The sequence below is a fragment of the Carcharodon carcharias genome, assembly GCF_017639515.1.
Source record: "Carcharodon carcharias isolate sCarCar2 chromosome 24 unlocalized genomic scaffold, sCarCar2.pri SUPER_24_unloc_3, whole genome shotgun sequence".
Taxonomy (NCBI): domain Eukaryota; kingdom Metazoa; phylum Chordata; class Chondrichthyes; order Lamniformes; family Lamnidae; genus Carcharodon; species Carcharodon carcharias.
Genome location: NW_024470606.1, coordinates 1,516,346 through 1,527,285, shown reverse-complemented (window position 1 = coordinate 1,527,285; position 10,940 = coordinate 1,516,346). Strand labels below are relative to the sequence as shown.

Sequence of the window (10,940 nt, the reverse complement as noted above, 5' to 3'; positions counted from 1 at the left end):
CATTCTCCATGGCAACGCCTCGACCAGTCAGAGTCCACTTGCAAACCAATACCCTCTTCATATAAAATATGAATTGCTGTTTTACCCTGACTTTGGTATTCTTATGAAGTGTCCTGATGAGTGCTGGGCGAAAAGCTTCAACATGACACTTTTGCCAGCAACTCAAGTTCTGTACTACCAAAAGATTGTAAGTAGCTCTTACATAGTGGAACAATGTCCGTGTGTCCCCGTCCCAACCTCTCTGAAATTTTTGCGACACAGATTCCTGTCAATCAAATCATCCTTTTCCACGTCATATGCTTTGATCAGTGGTCTGCCGATGTCCAAGGTAAATCTGCACAGGAATGAAACCCATTCCTTCATGTTCTACAACTGAAATTCTATTTCACTGACTCTGTGCCGAGAAAATCTGACATGAAGGCAACTCCTGATGCTTTGTTATTATGCAGGTTACCACCATCCACACAGTGCCACATTCTGCAGTCCAAATACACAACCAGCTCTGCAACATCTTTGCCTCATTACATTTAATTAACTGAAGTCTTTATTGCAAAACAAATGCAAGCATTTCTGTTACATCAAGTAAATTAACTAATTAATTCACAAATAGATTACATTGATTTTTCATTGGCCTTAAATCGAAACACCGCCTTCGTTCAAAGAAAGAATAAAAAACATGAAACGTCACCAGCAAATCACTTATATTCTCACCCAAGTACTGCCTCTGGACTTCAGAGCTCAGGCCTCGCTCTCTCCAATTCCATTGGTAGGACCATTCCTTGTTCTGAATTGTACCAGAAGAGCACTACTCCCTCATTGTACCTAATTCCCCAGGTTAATTAATTACCATGTCTATCAGAACAAGCCGAGTTTGTTCTACTCATGCCACAGGACAAGTCACAGAGTTGTGCTGCACTTACTAGCAGTTAACAGGGAATATTTTTATTTATAGATGACAGAAAAGGTGTATGAGTGTGTATTTAATTTTAAAGAATACACATGGGGAGACATAACAGAGGCAGCTCAGCAGACCTACGCATGTTAGCATATAATATCTGAGGGTCCACTGGGAGGGTGGAACTGCACTTAGGTGCACTCCACAGTGTGGGTTACCAAGTGGGTCTGACCTTGCAGAGACTCGACAGGGGATTTCACAGAGTGGATCTGTAATTCGAGTCTGCACATGGGAGTCACAAATTATGTCTTATTTTGAATCTGGTTATCTAGTGCTCTTCACAGGGAGTCAAAGTGTTGGCTTGTATTAAACCCTCCGCAAGTGAGTCATTGTGTTTGTCTCAAATTACAGAGCATATGGTGTAGCCAAGTGTGCTTGTGTTTATATGGACTCCAGAGTGGGAGACGCAGAGGGGATCGGCACTATGATGAATGCAAGTGGAGTCTCATACTTTATCTGTGATTGCAGAGACTTCCGAATAAGGATTGTATTCACAGTCATTCCACCAGGTAGTCATGATGCTATTTGACCTGGAATCAGTACGGTAAGGGATTCTTTAAAATGTCGGTGGAACCTGAATGCTTTTGAAAAGAACTTTGAGGACTGTGCATCAGCTGTAAAAAAATAAGTTGAAAGGAGATTGAGGCATAGTGTTAATGTCACTGGGCTAGTAATCCAGAAGACCAGGCAAATACTCTGTTAACAAGATTTCAAATCCCACCACAACAGCTGATGGAATTTGAATTTAAATAACAAACAGGAAATGAAAAACTAGTCCCAATGATGGTGACTTTGAAACGATTCTCTTGAAAACCGGCCCATGTACTTCATGAAAGGAAATATGACACCCTTAACCAGCCTGACCCACATGTGACTCCAGACACACAGCATCGTTTTTTTTAGTCTCAACTGCCCCTTGAAATGGTGTGGCAAGTTACTCAGTTCAAAGGCAGTTAGGAATGGGCAATAAATGTTGGACTTGCCAGCGACATCAAGGCTAAATAGAGATTTCCATCAAATTAGTAACTGTTTGGTCTCTCCTTTGTACAGGGGATCATATAGTGAAAAGGCAATAGAGTATACTCATTTGAAAGAAGCATAGGTAGATAGTTGTTCCACCTGGGAGGACTTTTTGAAGCCTTGTATGGTGACAAGAGTTGAAATGAATGTACAGGTGTTGTATCCACTGTGATGACATAGAGAGGTGGTATGGGGAAGGGAGAGGGACTTGGGGTGAGTGAGAAATGGGCTAGAGTGCAGGGGAGGGAACGGTCCCTTCAGAATGATGAAAGACGAGACAAAGTACCTGTATTTGGTGGCAGCATCATACCGGAGCTGGCTAAAATTATGGAGAAGGGAGGAAGTTGGAAACAAAGATAATGCCTCAATATTCCTTTCAGTGGCAATACTGAGCACAGTCCCATTGGCCGAGATGCTTCCTGAACCCCAACCGAACTTCCCGTTTTCCCTGAAACTTCCTAGACCCCTGCCAACTTAGTTGAAATTCACTCCAATAATACGAGCAAATTACACTGCTTAGAAATTGAACAGAGCTGAATACTGATTGGAAAAAGCGGTGCACTCAGAGACTCCTGGCACTATCTACCTGTGCCTTGAAGACAGCCTGTTGCTCATTCTTCTCTTCTCACCCGGGTTGGCCACATCCATAACAGCACTATACACAAATTGTTCATTCAATCATGATAACGAATATTTTTTATTTAGCCTGATAGCACATAAAGTGTATAAATTAAAAGGCATAAATTGTTGATAATTCTCAATTGCATTCGTGGAAGAAAGATGCAAATTTTCAGTTATGTTACCTTTCTCCAGAATCTGCTGGAATTATTCATAAAGTATTGAGTTTTCGATCTTGATTTGAGAATGAACACTCTGGTGCATTAATTGGCGCTCAATTGTATTATCAGACTTAACAAATAATACAATGGCGTGGAAAGAGACACCTCATTGGTTAGTTGGCCATGCTAACCGCACACAGGAGAAAAAATAACTGTAAGTGATTAAGTTGGTTATGAAAACCAATGTGCAGTTGAATGTTCATTGAAGTCAGCTACTTGTCCAATTTAACAGAGGACACCTGAAAAAGAAATAAGGAGGAAGTAGATTATATATGAGGGTAAACTAGCCAAGAACATAAAAGAAGATTGCAAGATTGTTTTTTAGATATATAAAGATTAAGAGAGAGTCAAAAGTGGACATTTTTCCGCTGGAAAATGATGCTGGAGAAGTAGTAGTGGGGAGCAAAGAAATGGCGGAGGAACTGATTAGGTACTTTGCGACAGTCTTCACAGTGGAAGACACGAGTGACATCCCCAAAGTTCAAGAGATTCGGGAGGCAGAGGTGAGTATGGTGGCCATAACCAAGGAGAAGGTGCTAGGAAAACTGAAATGTCTGAAGACGGATAAATCACCTGGACCAGATGGATTATACCCCAGAGTTCTGAAGGAGATAGCTGAAGAGATAGTGGAGTCGGTAGTGGTGAACTTTCAGGAATCACTGGAGTCAGGGAAGGTCCCAGGGGACTGGAAAATTGATAACGTAACCCCCCTGTTTATGAAGGGAGTGAGGCCAAAGGTGGGAAATTACAGGCCAATTAGCCTGACCTCGGTCGTTGGTAAGATTTTAGAGTCCATTATTAAGGATGGGATTTCAGAATACTTGGAAGTGCATGGTAAAATCTGGCAAAGTCAGCATGTTTTCATCAAGGGGAGGTCATGCCTGACAAATCTGTTAGTACTCTTTGAGGAGTTAACGAGTAGGTTAGAGAAAGGAGAGAAAATGGAGGTTATCTACTTGGACTTCCAGAAGGCCTTTGACAAGGTGCCGCACAGGAGGCTGCTCAGTAAGATAAGAGCCCATGGTGTTAGAGGCAAGGTACTAGCATGGATAGAAGATTGACTGTCTGGCAGGAGGCAGAGAGTGGGGATAAGGGAGTCCTTCTCAGGATGGCGGCCGGTGACTAGTGGAGTTCCGCAGGGGTCAGTGTTGGGACCACAACTTTTCACTTTATACATTAATGATCTAGATGAAGGAACTGAGGGCATCCTGGATAAGTTTGCTAATGATAGGTGGAGGGATAGGTAGTAATGAGGAGGCAAGGAGGCTGCAAAAGGATTTGGACAGGTTAGGAGAATGGGCAAAGAAGTGGCAGATGGAAGACAACTTGGGGAAATGTGAGGTCATGCACTTTGGTAGGAAGAATAGAGGCATAAACTATGTTCTAAATGGGGAGAGAATTCAGAAATCTGGAGTGCAAAGGGACTTGGGAGTCCTAGTCCAGGATTCTCTTAAGGTTAACTTGTAGTTTGAGTCCGTAGTTAGGAAGGCAAATGCAACGTTGGCATTTATTTCGAGAGGACTAGAATATAAAAGCAGGGATGTGCTGCTGAGGCTTTATAAGGCACTGGTCAGACCACATTTGGAATGTTGTGAGCAATTGTGAGCCCTATATCTCAGGAAGGGTGTTCTGGCCCTTGAGATGGTCGAGAGGAGTTTCACAAGAATGATCCCAGGAATGAAAGGCTTAACATATGAGGAATGTTTGAGGACTCTGGGTCTATACTCAATGGAGTTTAGAAGGATGAGGGGGGATCTGATTGAAACTTACAGCATAATGAAAGGCCTGGATAGAGTGGATGTGGGGAAGATGTTTCCATTAGTAGGAGAGACTAGGACCCCAGGGGAAAGCCTCAGAGCAAAGGGAAGACCTTTTGGAACAGAGATGAGGAGAAACTTCTTCAGCCATAGAGTGGTGAATCTATGGAATTCATTGGCACACAAGGCTGTGGAGGCCAGGTCATTGAGAGTATTTAAGGCCGAGATAGGTAGGTTTTTGATTGGTAAGGGGATCAATGGTTATGGGGAGAAGGCGGGAGAATGGGGTTGAGAAACTTATTAGCCATGATTGAATGGCGGAGAAGATTCGATGGGCCGATTGGACTAATTTCTGCTCCTATGCCTTAGGGTCTGATGGTCTTAGTATCAAACTGATTAACAAGTAATAAAATTGCAGTTAATTGTAATATTTATCCGGATGGAGATATATTGGGGAGTTATGTTACATTCAAATTGGTAAAATTATCTTAATCACACGCAGCTGAATAAATTACCAATACTTTAGTTCTAGAGACAAACCAAAAACGGAGTAATAAAGTTCCCATCACTTTTACATTGTATATAATAAATTTACTGTTGGTTGATACGTTGAAAATGATAACACTACAACAAACAACAACTTTACTGCCACTATCCATTCCGTTATTTACTGATTTCAAAAGTATGTTTATTGTTACATTGGTGGGTTTAACGAGTGAACTTGGGCACTAAGAGAGAGGAATGCTTAACTCGGCTTGATAAGCAATACAACGGGGAATAGAGTTTAATTGTTTAAAGCGAATATGAATAGTACGCAGGGTAGAAAGTTAGTTAATTATTAATATAGGGATTAATAACCAATGCATAAGGTGATAGCTTTCCAGTTAATTGTTAATTTGGACCTGATAGCTAACACAAATGTGTGTGTATTCCAGTTAGTTATACATTTGGTCAAAATAAACAAACCCCTACGAATAAACGTATTCTTAAAACGCAAATTCCAAGCATAAAGAAGACCAAGTTGTAAATTTACAAATATTTTGCTGTTGTTGTATGCAGAATAAATAATGCACATCGAATATAATTACATTATTCTATGACATTCGCTTTGAGAGCAATCCACTGAGGACTTATGTTTAGTTAATTGTTAAATTGGGCTTAATCACTGACACGTGGTGGAATGATGTTAAAGTTAGTTTTGCATTGCACATGACAACCAAAACGCTAGGTAATAACGAAACAAACAAGCTATTGTTTATACATTGACTATTGAAATGAATTAATTATTGCAATGGTCATGATCACGGATCAAACTCGGTGCAAAGCTGCAGGCTGTTGCTAAATTTGAGTTCACAAACAATAAAGTAGGCAGAAATACAGTTAAAACTGAACAGCGTATTGCAACTAGGGTTCAGCTTCGAAAGTGAAAGCTAATTGTTATAGTGGGTATGATACAAAAAGGCACAGCATTAAGCTCAGAATCAATACTTACAATCTCCTTAATAATTGACAAACTGAAATAAGTGTATAATTATTGTGAAATTAGGTTAATAACTCATGCATAGGTGAATAAGGTGGCAGATAATTCTTTAATTTAAGAAGATAACAATTCACGAGGGAAGAAAGACATAATGAATTGTTAAATTTTGCTTAATAATTAACAGAGTGTTCAAAATTCCATTGTTATGATGTTTTCATGATTTCGATTACCAAAATCAAATCTCCTCTCAACCTTCTCTTCTCCAAGGAAAATAGGTCCCACTTCTCCAATCTATGTACATTATTACAGTTGCCTATTCCTGGGTTCATTCTCATGAAACTTTTCTGCACTGTCTCTGCTGCCTTCACATTTTGCCTAAAGCGTAGCACACAGTTCTGGATGTTGTTACTAATTTGGATAACCTCACATTTATCCACATTATGATGCTTTTGCCTATTTGGAGGTATTACATTTAATGCCTTCACATAAGTGCAGGTTGGTTCCCCAATTGATTTAAAACTTTGTATTCGTCTGAGTTAATGGAATGCTAATTTTGAAGTTGCAAGTATTTCAGGTTTTTAAATCGGGTAAGATGATTTATTGATTATATTTTGTAATGCGTGGCTTAAGTAATCCACTGTTATCACTGATTTGAATGCCCACAGTAAAAGAGCATGTTAAAACCCAGGGGACAGGAGAAAAGCCTTGAAAGTTCAATGTGACATGCAGAATGCATTGATTCAATAGCCACACTTAGAGTAGCAGGCACACCCACCAGTGCAGGACAGCAAAACTGAGATGGGCATTATAAAATTTGTAACTAACTTATTGCATGGGCCAGTGAACGAGGATACCCTGCTTTTAACATTCAGAAGAGCAATGATGAGGGTGCCATTCTCATTTGGAATTGCAGAGTGAAGAACATCACCGACGCAATATGGGAACTATGGATAGGCCTGAATTTATCTGAAAGAGCATCACCAGTTCTAGCAGAACACGCTTTTGGTTATCATTACTTAAACATGTGAACGAATTTCTATTTGGTTTTAAAATTCACTCTTTCAATGTTGAAATAATTGATGTTGTTCTATCTCCTGTTAATCGGCACCTACAGAAACAGATTACTGCTTACAGGTAGATAGACAGAACAACGCGGTTTATGCATTTTAACCCTCTGCCCAATGAATTTTTCCTTCTGTAATATCGTAATTGGAAACATTTTCTAGTGCTGATTATTTATCTTCCCCCCAGTATGCCCCGAACAATATGTGTGTCGAAAGTGCTGCGGCAGAAATTTACAGCCCATCGTGGAGGGGGCAGGTCTGTAAAATGTCACAAACCACGCAAAATTCCATTGACTTTGGTGGAACATGAAAATTCCACCTGGGTGTTATTCTCACAAAGTTAGAACGGACTGTGATCATTGACTGTTCCCCTTCTGTAAATAATTTAAGTTCCGATGAAACAATTGTTATCCTGATTGAGGGTACCCTTACATTTAACAGGTAGAAATCTCTGCCCTTATCCTCAATGATTTGTCTGTCTGCAAAAGAATCCTACACAAGTACAGGGAAGACCTGCCACCTTTCAAAGTACAGATATCAGGCTGGTAGTAAAGAGTCCGCTTCTTCTCCGATATTACTAGATAGCTGATGGCTGTGATGAATAATCAAGATACAGAAAAATTCATAGAACTTACAGATAAAGGAAGATTTGGCACAACTGGGTTATGTCTTCGATGTTTGCAGCACAAACGTTCCTCCATCCCTGCTTTTGAATCCTATGAGCAGAAAATTAGATTCTTAACTCCCTCATGCACCTGTCTACCTTGGTAATCTCTAATTAATCCATCTGGTAACATAGTCAGCATTGTCACCACTCTCGGAGTAGACAGGTACATCCTGATTCCCTCCCTGACCTACACTGAAGAACTCTGCATTTTGAACGCCCACAACTGGAGTTGTCACCTACGAGTTTCTCATATCAAATTCTTTGACACGAGAAAACATGAATGCAAGGAAAAAGACAAGGAGCGACAACAAGCTCCATCGAACCTGCTCCGCCTCGTCTTGGGCTTCAAGTCCATTTTCCCGCCGATATCCAGAAAGTCCTTGAGAAACAAAAAATCTGATTGTCCCAGTCTTAAATGTATTAAACAATGGAGAATCCACAAACCTCGTGTTGGGAATTCCAAAGCTTTGCAAACCTTTGAGTGAAGTAGTTTTTCTTCAGAATCACAGAATCACACAGTGTAGAAGAGGCCCTTCGGCCCAGCGAGTCTGCACCGACATGTGAGCAACACCTGATCTATCCACCTAAACTCCAGCACTTGGCCCATGGCCTTAAAATTTATGTCGTGCCAAGTTCCCTTTCAGGTACATTTTAAAGGATGTGAGGCAAACTGACTCTACCATTATTCCAGGCAGCACATTCCAGACAGCCACCAGATTCTGGGTAAAAAAGGTTCTCCTCACAAACCCATTCCTTCATGTTCTACAACTGAAATTCTATTTCACTGACCCTGTGCCGAGAAAATCTGACATGAAGGCAACTCCTGATGCTTTGTTATTATGCAGGTTACCACCATAACTAATGAGTAAGGAAAATAACCAGGGGTGACGCTCGGGTCCTCGCTGCCTCGTGCGAGAGGAATTTTTGAGCGGGTAAAGGTCGCCCAGAAGGTGACCCGCCTACTTTGTGGGAGGCCGCAGCGCAGTGATCTGCCCGGCCCCGTCCCCCAAAACCATCCACACAGTGCCACATTCTGCAGTCCAAACACACAACCAGCTCTGCAACATCTTTGCCTCATTACATTTAATTAATTATCTGAAGTCTTTGTTGCAAAACAAATGCAAACATTTCCGTTACATCAAGTAAATTAACTAATTAATTCATAAATAAATTACAGTGCTTCTTCATTGGCCATAATTCGAAACACCACCTTCGTTCAAAGAAAGAATTAAAAACATGGAAAGTCACCAGCAAAACACTTACATTCGGACCCTGTTACTGCCTCTGGATTTCAGAGCTCAGGCCTCGCTCTCTCCAGCTCCTGTGGAAGGACCATTCCTTGATCTGAATCGTACCAGAAGAGCACGTCTCCCTCATTGTGCCTAATTCCCCGAGTTAATTAATTACCATGTCTATCAGAACAAGTTGGTTCTACTCATGCCACAGGGCAAGTCACTGAGTTGTGCTGCACTTTCTAACAGTCAACAGGGAATACCTGTACTTAGAGATGCCAGAAAGTGTACATGAGTGCGTATCTAGTTATAAAGAATACACGTGGTAAAGAAGAGTTGTGTTTACAGAGGCACCTCAGCAGGACTTTGAATGTTAGCGTTAATATCCGAGGCTCCACCGAGAGGTCAGAGGGTGGAACTGCACTTAGGTGCACTCTACAGTGTGGGTCACCAAGTGGGTCTGGGCTTGCTGAGACTCGACAGGGGATTTCACAGAGTGGATCTGTAATTCGAGTCGGCACATGGGGGTCACAAATTATGTCTTATTTTGAATCTGGTTATCCAATGCTCTACACAGTGAGTCACAGTGCTGGTTTGTATTAAATCCTCCACAAGTGAATCATTGTGTTTGAAATCACAGAGCATATGGTGTAGCCAATTGTGCTTGTGTTTGTATGGATTCCACAGTAGGAGACTCAGAGGGGATTGGCACTATGATGAATGCAAGTGGAGTCTCATACTTGATCTGTGATTGCAGAGACTTCTGAATAGGGATTGTACTCACATTGATTCCAGACTCTGATGTCATTTGACCTGGAATCAGTACGGTAAGGGATTCTTTAAAATGTCGGTGGAACCGGAATGCTTTTTTTTTCTTCTGAATCTTTGAAAAGGTCGTTGAGATCTGTGCATCAGCTGTAAAAGTATCACTTGAAAGGAGATTGAGGCGTAGTGTTAATGTCACTCGGATAGAAATCCAGAGGCCCAGGCGAATACTCTGTTGACAAGATTTCAAATCCCACCACAACAGCTGATGGAATTTGAATTTAAATAACAAACAGGAATTGAAAAACTAGTCCCAATGATGGTGACCTTGAAACGATTCTCTTGAAAACCGGCCCATGTACTTCATGAAAGGAAATATGCCACCCTTAACCAGCCTGACCCACATGTGACTCCAGACACACAGCATTTTTTTTTAGTCTCAATGCCCTTTGAAATGGTGTGGCAAGTTACTCAGTTCAAAGGCAGTTAGGAATGGGCAATAAATGTTGGACTTGCCAGCGATGTCAAGGCTAAATAGAGATTTCCAACAAATTGGTAACTGACAATGTTTGGTCTCTCCTTTGTACAGGAGATCATATAGTGAAAAGGCAATAGAGTATACTCATTTGAAAGAAGCATAAGTAGATAGTTGTTCCACCTGGGAGGACTTTTTGAAGCCTTGTATAGTGACAAGAGTTGAGATGAATGTACAGGTGTTGCATCCACTGTGATGACATAGAGAGGTGGTATGGGAAAGGGAGAGGGACTTGGGGTGAGTGAGAAATGGGCTAGAGTGCAGGGGAGGGAACGGTCCCTTCAGAATGATGAAAGACGAGACAGGGTACCTGTATTTGGTGGCAGCATCATACCGGAGCTGGATAAAATGATGGAGAAGGGAGGAATTTGGGAACAAAGTTAATGCCCCAAATATTACTTTCAGTGGCAATGCTGAGCGCTGTCCCATTGGCCGAGATGCTTCCAAAGGAACTTCCCATTTTTTACCTGAGACTTCCTAGACCCCTGCCAACTTAGTTGAAATTCACTCCAAAAGCACAAGCAAATAACACTGCTAAAAATTTGTACTGAGCTGAATACTGATTGGAAAGAGCGGTGCACTCAGAGACTCCTGGCACTATCTTCCTGTGCCTTACTGACAGCCTG

The 10,940-nt window shown here is 41.3% G+C and overlaps 1 long non-coding RNA gene and 1 other non-coding gene across 2 annotated transcripts; one reads left to right on the top strand and one right to left on the bottom strand.

Moving 5' to 3' along the window:
* Window positions 1–530: 530 nt before the first annotated feature.
* On the bottom strand, window positions 531–9,326 carry LOC121273537. The gene is made up of 3 exons (XR_005942044.1): window positions 9,046–9,326; window positions 7,751–7,831; window positions 531–3,053 (listed from the first exon to the last, which is right to left on the bottom strand). It is a non-coding gene; the product is annotated as an uncharacterized LOC121273537 (long non-coding RNA).
* Window positions 8,632–8,778, top strand: LOC121273541. Its single transcript, XR_005942046.1, has one exon. It is a non-coding gene; the product is annotated as a U12 minor spliceosomal RNA (small nuclear RNA).
* Window positions 9,327–10,940: the final 1,614 nt, after the last annotated feature.